Source organism: Macaca thibetana, chromosome X (genome assembly GCF_024542745.1).
Source record: "Macaca thibetana thibetana isolate TM-01 chromosome X, ASM2454274v1, whole genome shotgun sequence".
NCBI classification, from domain to species: domain Eukaryota; kingdom Metazoa; phylum Chordata; class Mammalia; order Primates; family Cercopithecidae; genus Macaca; species Macaca thibetana.
Genome location: NC_065598.1, coordinates 124,203,083 through 124,215,650, shown reverse-complemented (window position 1 = coordinate 124,215,650; position 12,568 = coordinate 124,203,083).

Sequence of the window (12,568 nt, the reverse complement as noted above, 5' to 3'; positions counted from 1 at the left end):
TGCACCTCCTGAACACCCCTAAAAAGTTTTGTGAAGCTTGGAATTAGGTTAGTCGTCATTCACAAAATTCTGGTTATACTGTCTAATACTACTATCTAGTTCTCACTTCCCCTAGAATTAGAATTACAACCTGAATCCTGGCTCAAGAGATGTTTTCATTGAATGTCAAGACCATTATCCTGTGATTGCTTTGTTGTCTGTCATAAAGGTATGCTCTCTGAACCCAGAATTTAAAGTTAGGCTCTATGTTGGGTCAGAATCCTTGAGGATTGTGTCTGCTTGGTATCAGTTTATTCCTGCTTCAAAGGACCTGGTGTAGTTTCTATCTAGTGTTGTCCACTTGAGCTATAACAAAAATAAGTGCAGGCAGGGGCTGTAAAATCATCCTGTTTCAGAGAAAGAAACCTTATTTGGAATCAAGTTCATTTTATCTTTGCTTATTTAATTTTGTGTGTGTGTGTGTATCTATCTATCTATCTATCTATCTATCTATCTATCTATCTATCATCTATCTCTCTAGATATTTGGTCCACAGTTTGCTGCATTCAACTCAACTCCCAAAAATGTATATCTCAATCTGTTCTTAAAGCAGGAGACAGGGACAGAAAAAAGTGAGAAGACAGTGTGTATTAACAGAAAGCACATCCTGATTTCTACTTTGTCTTCAATATACTTTCTGCCAAACTAGAAGTAGAAGGGAACTTCCTCAACCTGATAAAGATCATCTTTGAAAAATCCACAACTAACATTTAATATTATGCTTAATGGTGAAAATAGGATGCTTTACCCTTAAGATCAGGAATAAGACAAGGTAGTCCAATGTCAAACTTTCTATTCGACACTGTATTGGTGGCTCTGGCCAGTGTAATTAGGCAAGGCAAAGAAATAAATAGCATACAGATTGGAAGGAAGGAGTAAAACTATCTCGCCTTGCAGATGATGTAATTTTCTGAATAGAAAATTCTGAGGCATCCACAAAGTCTGTTGGAAATATTAAACAAGTTCAGCAAGGTTGCAGGATACAAGGTTAATATAAAAAAAAATTATATTTCTAAGCACCAACAGTAAATAATACAAAAATGAAATTAAGAAAACAGTTCAATTTGCAATAGAATGAAAGAGAATAAAACACTTACAAATAAATCTAACAAAAGAAGTGAAAAATTTGCACACTAAAAACTACAAACCCATCATTAAAAGAAATTAAAGTAGACCTAAATAAATGGATAAACATCCTATGTTCATGGATCAGAAGACTTAATATTGTTAAAATGGCGATACCCTCCAAACTGATTGATAGATACAATGTGATCCCTAAAAAAATCCCAGATGGCTTCTTTGCAGTAGTTGACAAGCTGATCATTAACTTCATATAAAAATTCAAGAGACCCACAATAGCAAACATAACCTTGAAGAAGAACAAAGTTGAAGGATTCACATTTTCTGATATCAAAACTAAGCACAAGGCTATAGTAATCAAGACAGTGTGATATTGGCAAAGGGATAGACATATGGGTTAGTGGAATAGAATTGAGAGTCCAGAAATAAACCCACACATTTATGGTCAATTGATATTCAACAAGGATGCCAAGAGAATTTAATAGGGAAAATAACATTATTTTTAAAATTCAAGAGACCCACAATAGCAAAAATAACCTTGAAAAAGAAGAAAGTTGAAGGACTCACATTTTCTGATATCAAAACTCAGCACAAGGCTATAGTAATCAAGACAGTGTGATATTGGCAAAGGGATAGACATATGGGTTAGTGGAATAGAATTGAGAGTCCAGAAATAAACCCACACATTTATGGTCAATTGATATTCAACAAGGATGCCAAGAGAATTTAATAGGGAAAATAACATTATTTTTAAAAATGGTGCTGACACAACTGGATATCCTCATGCAAAAGAGTGAAGTTGTTTCCCTCCCAAACACCATATGCAAATATTAACTCAAAATGAATTAAATACCTAAACTTAACACTTAAAACTGTAAGTATTTATGAGAAAACATAAGGGCAAATCTTCATGACCTTGGGTTAGGCAGTGGTTTTTTAGATATGACAACAAAAGCAAAGGCAACCGAGAGAGAGAGAGAGAAAGAGAAGGAGAGAGAGAGAAATTGTACTTCATTGAAATTAAAAAAAAAATTTTTGTGCATCAAGAGCACCATCAAGAAAGTGAAAGAACAACCCATGGAATGGAAGAAGATATTTGCAAATCATATATCCGATAAGGGATTTGTATACTGAATACATAAGTACTCTTACTGTTCAACAATAAAAAAATGAATAATCCAGTTTAAAAATTGGCAATGAATTTGAATAAACATTTCCCCAAAGAATATATATAAATGTCTAAGAAGCACGTGAAAAGATGCTCAACATCATTAGCAGTCAAAGTAATGCAATGTAAGACCACAATGAGAAATTGCTTCATGTCCACTAGGTGGCTACAGTAGAAGAGGCAGATACTAACAAGTGTTGGCGAGGATTTGAAGACATTGGAATTCTCAATCATTCCAGGGTAGGAATGTGAAATGGTGCAGCCGTTTTGGAGAACAGCTTGAAAGTTCCTCAAAAAGTTAAACGTAGCGTTACCCTATGACCCAGAAATTCCACTCCTAGGTGTATGCCCAAGATAAATGCAAGTCCATGTCCACACAAAAACATGTACATGAATGTTCGTAGCAGCATTAGTCATAATAGCCACAAAACTGGAAACAATTCAAATGTCCAACAATGAATGGATAGATAAAATGTGCTATATGTATACAGTGGAATATTGTTTGGCCATAGAAAAACATGATGAATGTTAAAACATGGATGAACCTTGAAAACTTACGCAAAATGAAAGAAGCTAAACACAAAAGGCTACATATTGTATGATTACATGTATATAAAATGTGCGGAGCATAAATTTACAGAAAGAGAGGTTATTGTTTTCTAGGGTCTGGGAGGAGTAAAGAGGTGGGGAGTAACTGCTAATGAGTATGGAATTCTTTTGTAGGGGGTAATAAAAATGTTCTGGAATTAGACAGCAGTAATGCTTTCACAATCTTGTGCAAAAACACTAACGCATACACTTAAAATGGTGAATGTGGCCAAGTGTGGTGGCTCATGCCTGTAATCCCAGCACTTTGGGAGGCTGAGGTGGGCGGATCACTTGAACCCAGGAGTTTGAGATCAGCCCGGCCAACATGGCAAAACCCCGTCTCTACTAAAAATACAAAAAATTAGCCAGGCGTTGTGGTGGGATCCTGTAATCCCAGATACTCAGGATGCTGAGGCAGGGGTATCACTTGAACCCTGGAGATGGAGTTTGCAGTGAGCCGAGATCATGCCACTGCACTCCAACCTGGGAGACAGAGACTCTGTCTCAAAAAAAAATAAAAATTAAAAGGTGAATTTTATGGTAGTGAATTATATCTCAATAAAAGTGATTTAAAAGTATATCGCCTTATCTGTGAGATCTTAGGCAAGTCACTCAAGCTTTCTTTATCTTGGTTTCTTCTTTTGTTAAATAAAGGAGAAAACAATTTCTGCCCTTTCTACCATGCAAGGGTAGGATGAAGATCAACTGTGATAAAATTTGTAAAGCATAAAAGGCTTTACAAATTCAAAGGCTTGTTTATTGTATGTTTCTAATTTGTCTCCATTGCTTGTGGGTGGGTACGTGTCTGTCACCTGCCACTACTGAATCTGGAAGATCTGTGTGTAGTTAGGTTTGGGATTATGAGGCTTAAAAAGCCAACCATTTCATTTTCTTATTATGCCTTGTTCCCTCACCCCTCTACCCCCAAGTTTTTACACATACACATTTCCAGCTCAGTAATAAGGAAAGTCCTGTTTTCTTCCTTCCCAAAGGGGAAATGCAAGAAATTGCATTAAAATGCATGGCGAGCTTTTAAGAAACTTGATTTTAGGATGGAAAAAATAAATACAGCCCACAGTTGAAAGCACAACAGGGGGGCCAGCAAAGTGGCTACGTGACTAATCTCCCTTTTTGTGTTAGAGCCTCACTTTTTCATACTGTTCAAGTTGTTTTAGATCAAATAATGGGCAATAAACCCTTCCAAATTGTTGTGTTGTTAATTCTGCCTTTCTGATCGAAGCCAGTAGGCTGGGATGTGGGTGGAACCTGGCACTCCTAACAGAAGCACAGTCAAATGTAGTTGAAAGATGTGTCTATACACACATATAGACACATGCAAACTTGTGCACATGTGTCTTCCTTTATTTTATTTGATTGTGCCATTTGTGTATAACTCCTCAGGGTATAAATCAGTTTAACATTAATTAAAATGTATGAAGCCTCATAAAATGGTATTAAAATGCCAGGCTTCAGTTGCCACCCCTTTAGAAAAGGTCTATAAAAACGATAAATCTTGCCCTGCTCATCTTTTTCACCCTGTCTTTTTTATATTCATTCATACATACACAGATCTCACAAACCCCTTTTCTGCTGCACTTTGCTTGAGTCTCTACAATAGCTCCCTGTTGCCCTCTGGGTCACTCTGAGTGCTTCAGACTGGTTTTTATAGCCTGCAATAAACTGATCCTACCTCGGCTTCCCAAGCCTGCCTCTTTTTACTCCCCAGCAAAGATCCTCCACTTCGGGTCTGCATCCTCACTGCTTCCTGCCCACTCTATGCTTATTCTTCCCTTCCTACTCCTCATGGCTTATCTGTAGCTTTCCAATTTTTTTCTAAATTTTTCTTCCTTTGCCTTTATGAAGGCCCTTGGTAATACTTTAGCTCATAATAATCTCTGTTTTCACTGAGCTCTTATAGCACCTAAAGTCTCTGACAAGTCGTCTTAACCACGGTGTTGCAATACTAGTTATGAAATGTGTTTTAATTTGGTACAGATAATTATATATATTATTTAAGTGGCTATCACATGTATATATATACACACGTGTATATATGTGTGTGTATATATATCGCATATACACACATGTATATATATACACACGTATATACACACATATATATACACACACATAAAGTGCTGGAATACACACGTGTATGTGTGTATATATATGTGTGATAGCCACTTAAATTATATATATTCAAATTGATTAGTCCTATAATAGTCAAGTCTTTCAATCACCCATATTCAGATAGGTGTGATATCTTGGGTAGGGGAGAAAGGCTGAGATTATTAGAATTCTGGATACTATTGTATGATTATCTTAAGCATGTGAAGATTCATTCATACATTTATTCAATAAATATTTACTGAGCACCTACACTGTTTCAAGTATAGGAAACATTATTCATTATATGTGTTGTAGTGGGGAACAAGGTTGAGAACTGCCGTCTTATACCACACAATTTAGCCCCGACTATATATTGTCGGATATTTCTCCCTAATTTTTCCTTGGGGTTAAGTTTTGTTTCACCAGCCCCAGCTGAGGACTTTTGAAGTCAGTGAAGACTATTTTAACCCTCTGTAGCAACTAGTACAACAATGGCACGTTGTGGATGCTTAATAAGAATCAGTGATTGATTAAAATATTGTTCATGAGAAACAAAGATTTTGGGAAAATTGAAGCACACATGAGAAGTCAGAGAAGCTCATATTCATATCTGTCCGCTTAAAATTATATGTTATTAAGTTGTCATCATCTCAGGCTTTGTTTATTTCATTTTTTCATCCTCTACCTGAAATTATACTAATTAATGAATGGATTGTAAATCTGGATGTTCTAGGGTGTTTGATTATTTATTTTTTTATGCATCTAAAATTTGATAGCTTAAGAATTTAAAATATATATTTAGAAAATAGAATGAATGTAGGCAGGAAAGGGATTTTAAAATAACGTGTATAATTTGCTAGTAATTGGAATTGGATTACAAAATAGAATCAGAGAATTTCAGAGCTAGAAGGGACTTTAACAAAAATCTAGTCCAAACCACTTATTTTACAGATGAGGAAATTGAGGTCCAGTCAGGGTAAGGACTTTCTCAAGGTCACACAATCTGAGAAAACAAATGAATGTTCTCAGTTATCTGGATGCACATGTACTGCTCCAGTACCCTGGTTTTATTTGTTAAGAATGGCAAAAGCATAGAAAGGTAAAATGAATGTACGTCTATTACCTGGGAAATAGCCTGCAAAATGACAAAGCTGACACACTCATTGACATAGTAAATTGTAAGTGGCTTAAAGAAATTTGTTAACAATTTTTCCAGCCAAATGGTGCAAAATGAGGAAAGACAATAAATAATCCTGAAATGATCAATGTCGTGATGGTCTCCTGAAAAGGACAAGGACTAACTAATCCCATGCTCCTCACTTAATTACACTTAATCACAATTGTTTCCTAAACTTCCAGCATGATTTCAGAATACACGAACAAGGAAGTGTTTAAAATAAGAAAGTATGCCATTCTAGGCCAGGCATGGTGGCTCACACCTGTAATCCCAGCACTTTGGGAGGCCCAGGCGGGCGGATTACTTGGATCCAGGAGTTTTAAGACCAGACTGGCCAACATGGCAAAACCCCATCTCTACTAAAAATAAAAAAATTAGCCAGGCATGGTGGTGGGGGGCTGTAATCCTAGCTACTTGGAAGGCTGAGAAAGGAAGGATTGCTTGAATCCAGGAGGTGGAGGTTACAGTGATTGCAGTGAGTCAAGATTCTGCCACTGCGCTCCGGCCTGGGCGACAGAGCAAGACTCTGTAAGTATGCCATTCTTATGGTTTTCAGCATAGTTCTATTTCAGCTCTTTTTTTTTTTTCTTTTTACATCATCCCTTCAAACTTCAGCACAAAAGTATTCTTGTCGTCATTATCTGGTTGATAATTATTTATCTTTTTACTTATAGCCTATCTTCCACATATATATTGTACTGTACAATTTCTCTACAACAATGTTTACTAAAGAGTAGCTTTTAGTGTTAAGTGAACTAGAATTGTTCCTTATTTTAATTTTTTTTTTTTTTTTTTTTTTTTTTTTTTTTTGAGACAGAGTCTCTCTCTGTCACCCAGGCCGGAGTGTAGTGGCATGATCTCGGCTCACTGCAACCTCTGCCTCCCAGGTTCAAGCAATTCTCTTGCCTCAGTCTCCCGAGTAGCTGGGACTACAGGTGTACATCACCACGGCTGGTTAATTTTTGTATTTTTAGTAGAGACGGGGTTTCACCATGTTGGCCATGCTGATCTCAAACTCCTGACATCATGAGCCACCCGCCTCGGCCTCCCAAAGTGCTGGAATTACAGGCGTGAGCCACTGCACCCGGCCTTCCGTATTTTAATATTTTGTGATTACATACATGAATCATATTATTTAGTAGAAAATCTGTTACCAACGGGCTCTCCCTTTGAGGTGCTTATGCTCATCAGAGAAACTTTCAGAGCTGGAATGGACCTTAGAGAACCCCCAGTGCACCATTTCCTTGAGCGTCAGGGTGCGCTCCTTGGAATACTATCTCTGGACTATGACCAGTGAAAAGGAGTTACTTGATCAATTAAGTTTTGGAGACACATAGCATAGTCTGTTTCCTTCAGAGAGGTTTCCAATCTAAGTGAGTACACTTTAGGGCTCTGAGAAGCATTGTAATAAGAAACCTGCTTAATTCCATCCAATGTTAACCCTCATCTTTGCATAACACTAATATTCTAGCAAACAAGATTTTTGATGAATACACTTTGGGAGATAAACTGATTTAGGCAATCTCCCTTTTTACTGATTAGAAAACCAAGGATTTAGGCCGGGCGCGGTGGCTCAAGCCTGTAATCCCAGCACTTTGGGAGGCCGAGGCGGGCGGATCACAAGGTCAGGAGATCGAGACCACAGTGAAACCCCGTCTCTACTAAAAATACAAAAAATTAGCCGGGCGCGGTGGCGGGCGCCTGTAGTCCCAGCTACTCAGGAGGCTGAGGGAGGAGAATGGCGGGAACCCGGGAGGCGGAGCTTGCAGTGAGCCGAGATCGCGCCACTGCACTCCAGCCTGGGCAACAGTGTGAGACTCTGTCTCAAAAAAAAAAAAAAAAAAAAAAAAGAAAACCAAGGATTTGTGAGGGAAAGTGACTTACCCAGGGTTGCTAGCTCCTTTGTAGCAGAGCTGCGATTATATGTCAATTTTTGTTGCTGGGTGCAATACACTTTGGAGGGTATAATTAGTGAAGTGTATGATATTGAGGATAACAGGACAAAGTGTTAGTGCATTTCTATTCTACCCCCTTTACTTCCCTTTTTATTTGCCACAGATTGCTTTCTCATGACATTTTTCTCTAAAGCAGTTACAATGAAATCTATCATATAATGCCTTTTGGTTCTTTAACTTTTCTCATCAATGTTATAGGTAATAAACTCTGATATGCCTCATGGTTATGTAATTTCCCTAATTCTTCATGTGGCTAGATACTTCTCACCCTTCAGATCTCAGCCTAAATGCTACCTCTTCAGTGAGACCTCCTCTAACCACTATAAGTTATCCTTTCCCCTCCCATACCAGTGTTCTCAATTGCAGCCCTACGTTCCTTCCGTTTATGGCACTGCACAGTTGTATCTCAGCTGTTTTACTCACCATGTGCCCTCAACACAATGCCTGACCCATAGTCGATGCTCAATAAAAGTATTTAGTGAATAAATGAATGAGTAAAACAAGGAAACAAAACTCCCTGTTGACAGTTTCCAATAGATAAAAATGCCTCCCTTTACCTTCCTAGAACCCCTGAATTCTTTATAACTTTTGGTTGGTTGGAGGATTCACTGGGTAATTTGTGGGATTCCTGATCCATCAATGTGACAAAAATTGCCTGCATATTCTACCCCTGGACCCATTTCTCCGCAAGTCAAATAACACCATTTATCTCCTCCATTAAATGAAGGATATGATACAATATCCCCAAAAAGAGCGTTTTAGGATTTCCAGAAGTTTAGTGGGGAGATTTAGTGGAAACATTTGCCACAAAGGTAACAGACAAAAGACAGGCCTCCAGCACAGAATTAAGAGATACTTTGATCGATACGGTAGATTAGGTTATTATTCAAAAACATCCTCTTCCTCCTCTCAACCCCAGAGGATAAGTACATCTTCCAGTCCCTTGACTTTGAACACAACCATGTGACTTACCTTGGCCAATGGGATAATAACAGATGTGATGTAAGCAGAGACATGAAATACGCTTGTGTAGTTGAGCTTGGTCTCTTGTGTCTCTGCTATCTCCATAAGAAGAGCTGCATCTTCAGCCTGGGATCCAGAATAAATATATGTAAGCAGATTTCAGCTTGTCCTTTAACAAGGAGCTAAGCCCAGATGGACATGCAGCCTGAAGTAGAACTGCTGGCCAAGCCAAACCCAGCCTAGATCAGCCAACCTCTTGCCAATCTGCAGATTAATGAATGACAATGAAAGATGTTCTTTAAAACACTGAGTTTGAGGTGGTTTTAATTTTTTTTTCTTTACTAGCAATAGCTGACTGATACAATTTACTTCTGTTCAATCACCCTAATTTTACCAGGGTGTTTCAGGTATTTTGGGGTACTTCATTATGATCTCTTTGAGAAAACACTTGCCAATGTCTTTCTAGTCTATGGAGAGACCCACTTTTGCTGTATGTTTTGATAAGACAGCTTATCAATTTAGTTGATGCCCAGGATTAGAGAGGTGGGATGGAACTAAACTGATCTTTTTTTTTTTTTTTTTTTGACAGAGTCTCACTCTGTCGCCCAGGTTGGAATATAGTGGCATGATCTTGGCTCACAGCAACCTCTGCCTCCCGGGTTCAAGCAATTCTCATGCCTCAGCCTCCTGAGTAGCTGGGATTACAGGCGCGTGCCACCATGTCCAGCTAATTTTTGTATTTTTAGTAGAGACAGGGTTTCACCATGTTGGCCAGGCTGGTATTGAACTCCTGAGCTCAAGCGATCCTCCTGCCTTGGCCTCCCAAAGTGCTGGGATTACAGGCATGAGTCACCGTGCCCGGCCTAAATTGATCTTGATAAGAAAGGGGAAGAAAGTTGAATGAAGATGGGAACAAGAAAGGAAGAAACTGGCAAATTGGCAGCTAGTTGTTGAAGAGGAACTTTGGGAGATAAATGCCTTCTGAGGATTTTGATTAGTTGTTTGCTGTTTGATGTTAACTTTTTCCTCCTCCTCACTACACAATCGTTAGTACGATTTACATTGTCCACTGCTGCTTTATAGAGTGTTTATCTTTTAATGTCATGTAGTTTGGATTTGTGGTTGACATGGCAGTTCCATAGGCTATCCAAAGGCCTAGATTTTTAACACCTAGGTTATAACTGTCAAACTATGAAAGCATTGGGGTGTATCTATACAATCCAGGAAGGGGGACCACTCGAGTATAGAAAATGGTTCTTCACAAACTAACGACAACATCGTAAGTGCTAAGTGCTCACAGGTGTTCATTGTTTTTCTTCCACTGACCACTTTTCCTCTCTCTTTTCTCTCTTCTGCCCAGATTTGGGTTAGTATTTGAGAGATACCATGAAGACTCCTCCTGCTCTTAACTAAATATTAACCACTGGTCTGTCCTTGTGCCTGAAACTCCAATATTAGAGGTTTATTCATTTGGATTCAGGCATAATGTGCTCTAAAATACAATTAATTAGTATATAGTGGGCACTTGATAAACATTTGCTCACTGAATAAACACTTTAGTAAGAATTTTCTTATAAGAGAAGTGCATTAGATGGGCATTTTTTATGGGGATAGAATACAATAGAATTATTTTATTTTGTTTTATTTCGTTTTGGATTATGAAATTAGTTGGGCATGGTAGCTCCTGCCTATAGTCCCAGCACTTTGGGAGACTGAGGCAGGAAGAGCGCTTGAGCTCAGGAGTTTAAGACCAGCCTGGGCAACATAGTGAGACCCTGTCTCTACAAAATTATTTTAAACATTAGCTGGGCATGGTGGTACATGCCTGTAGTTCCAGCTACTGGGGAGGCTAAGGCAAGAGGATCGCCTGAACCCAGGAGGTTAAGGCTGCAGTAAGCCATGATCTCACCACTGTACTCCAGCCTGGGTGACAGAATGAGACCCTGTCTCAAAAAACAAAACAAAACAAAAAAGGGATTATAAACTATTTCAACCAGGTGTGGTGGCTCGAACCTGTAATCCCAGCACTTTGGGAGGCCAAGGCGGGAGGATCACTTGAGCTCAGCAGTTTAAGACCAGCCTGGGTAACATAGTGAGACCATCTCTCTACAAAAAATAAAAAAAACCTGCTGATCTGAGGTGGGAGGAGTGCTCAAGCCAGGGAGGTCAAGGCTATAGTGAGCCGTGATTGTGTCACTGCCCTCTAGCCTGGGTGACAGAGTGAGACCTTGTCTCAAAATAAAAAGAAAAAAAGAAAGAAAGAAAATGAAACATTTCAAACAGAAAAGTATAAAGAGTAACTTAATGAGCACCCATGATCCATAACCCAAAGTTAATAAAGCTAATGTCTTGCATTTTTGTAAAAAAATAAACCGCTAGAGAGTTGTAGCCCCCCTTGTACTCTACCCTTCACTGATTACATTGTTCTCCTCTTTCTCCTTAGGGGTAACCTATATCTTGTAGTTGATGTGTGTGCTTCCTATGCATGTTAGTGTATTTAAAACCACATATTAACATATACTATATCATATTACGACATAATATATGTAAATATATATGCAGACAATATATAATATTATTGTTGTTTTTGAAGTTTATATATATTGTTGATTCCCACATATCTAGATCCTTCATTTTACTTGCTGTCTTGTCTTACACTATATGACTATTAAACAATGTACTTAGTTCTCTTTTCATGAATGCTTAGATTATCTCCTATTACAATACTGTGCAACATCCTTGAATATGCTACTTATTCATGTGTGCAAAAGTTTTCTAATATAAATGACTACAAGTGGAACTACTGGGCCTTAGGGAAGGTACATCTTCAAATACACTAAATACTGCCAAATTGCACTCCCATGTCATGTCCCTAAGTATATTTCCACAGCTAGTGTATGAAATTCCTCTTTTCTCTGTTTTCTTGACAGTGTTCTGCATTGTCAGTCTTCGCATTTTGCCAGAGGTAGAAATGGTACCTTGCTGTTTTAATGTGTATTATCTTGATAAGTATTGATATTGACCATATTTTCATATTTGTATTGGGAATTGGTATTTCCTCTTTTGTGAAATGCCTGTTGAAGTCTTTTACCCATTTTCCTATTATTTCTCTTGTAGATTTGTAGAAATTCATATATATTCTGGATCTCTACTTTTTGTCAGTCATAAACAATGTAAATCCAATCAAAAGTTTGTTTTTTATTGTGTTTATGATGTATTTTGTAGTACAAAAGTTTTAAGTTTTCATGTAGTGAAACCTATCGATTTTTAAATTTATAGCTTATGTGTTTGAGTTTTAAGGAAGCCTAAGCATACTGAATACCTGAGAGAAAAGAGGACTAAATGGGCAAATGATGGAGAATGGAAACAAACTTCCCCTTCATTCTCCTTTTTCTCTCTTTCTTCTCCCATCATCTCTCCCCTTTTCTCCATCCTGAAATTAATGCCTCTATCAAAAAAATGAGGCTGCTTTCTGCTGTGATTTGTTCA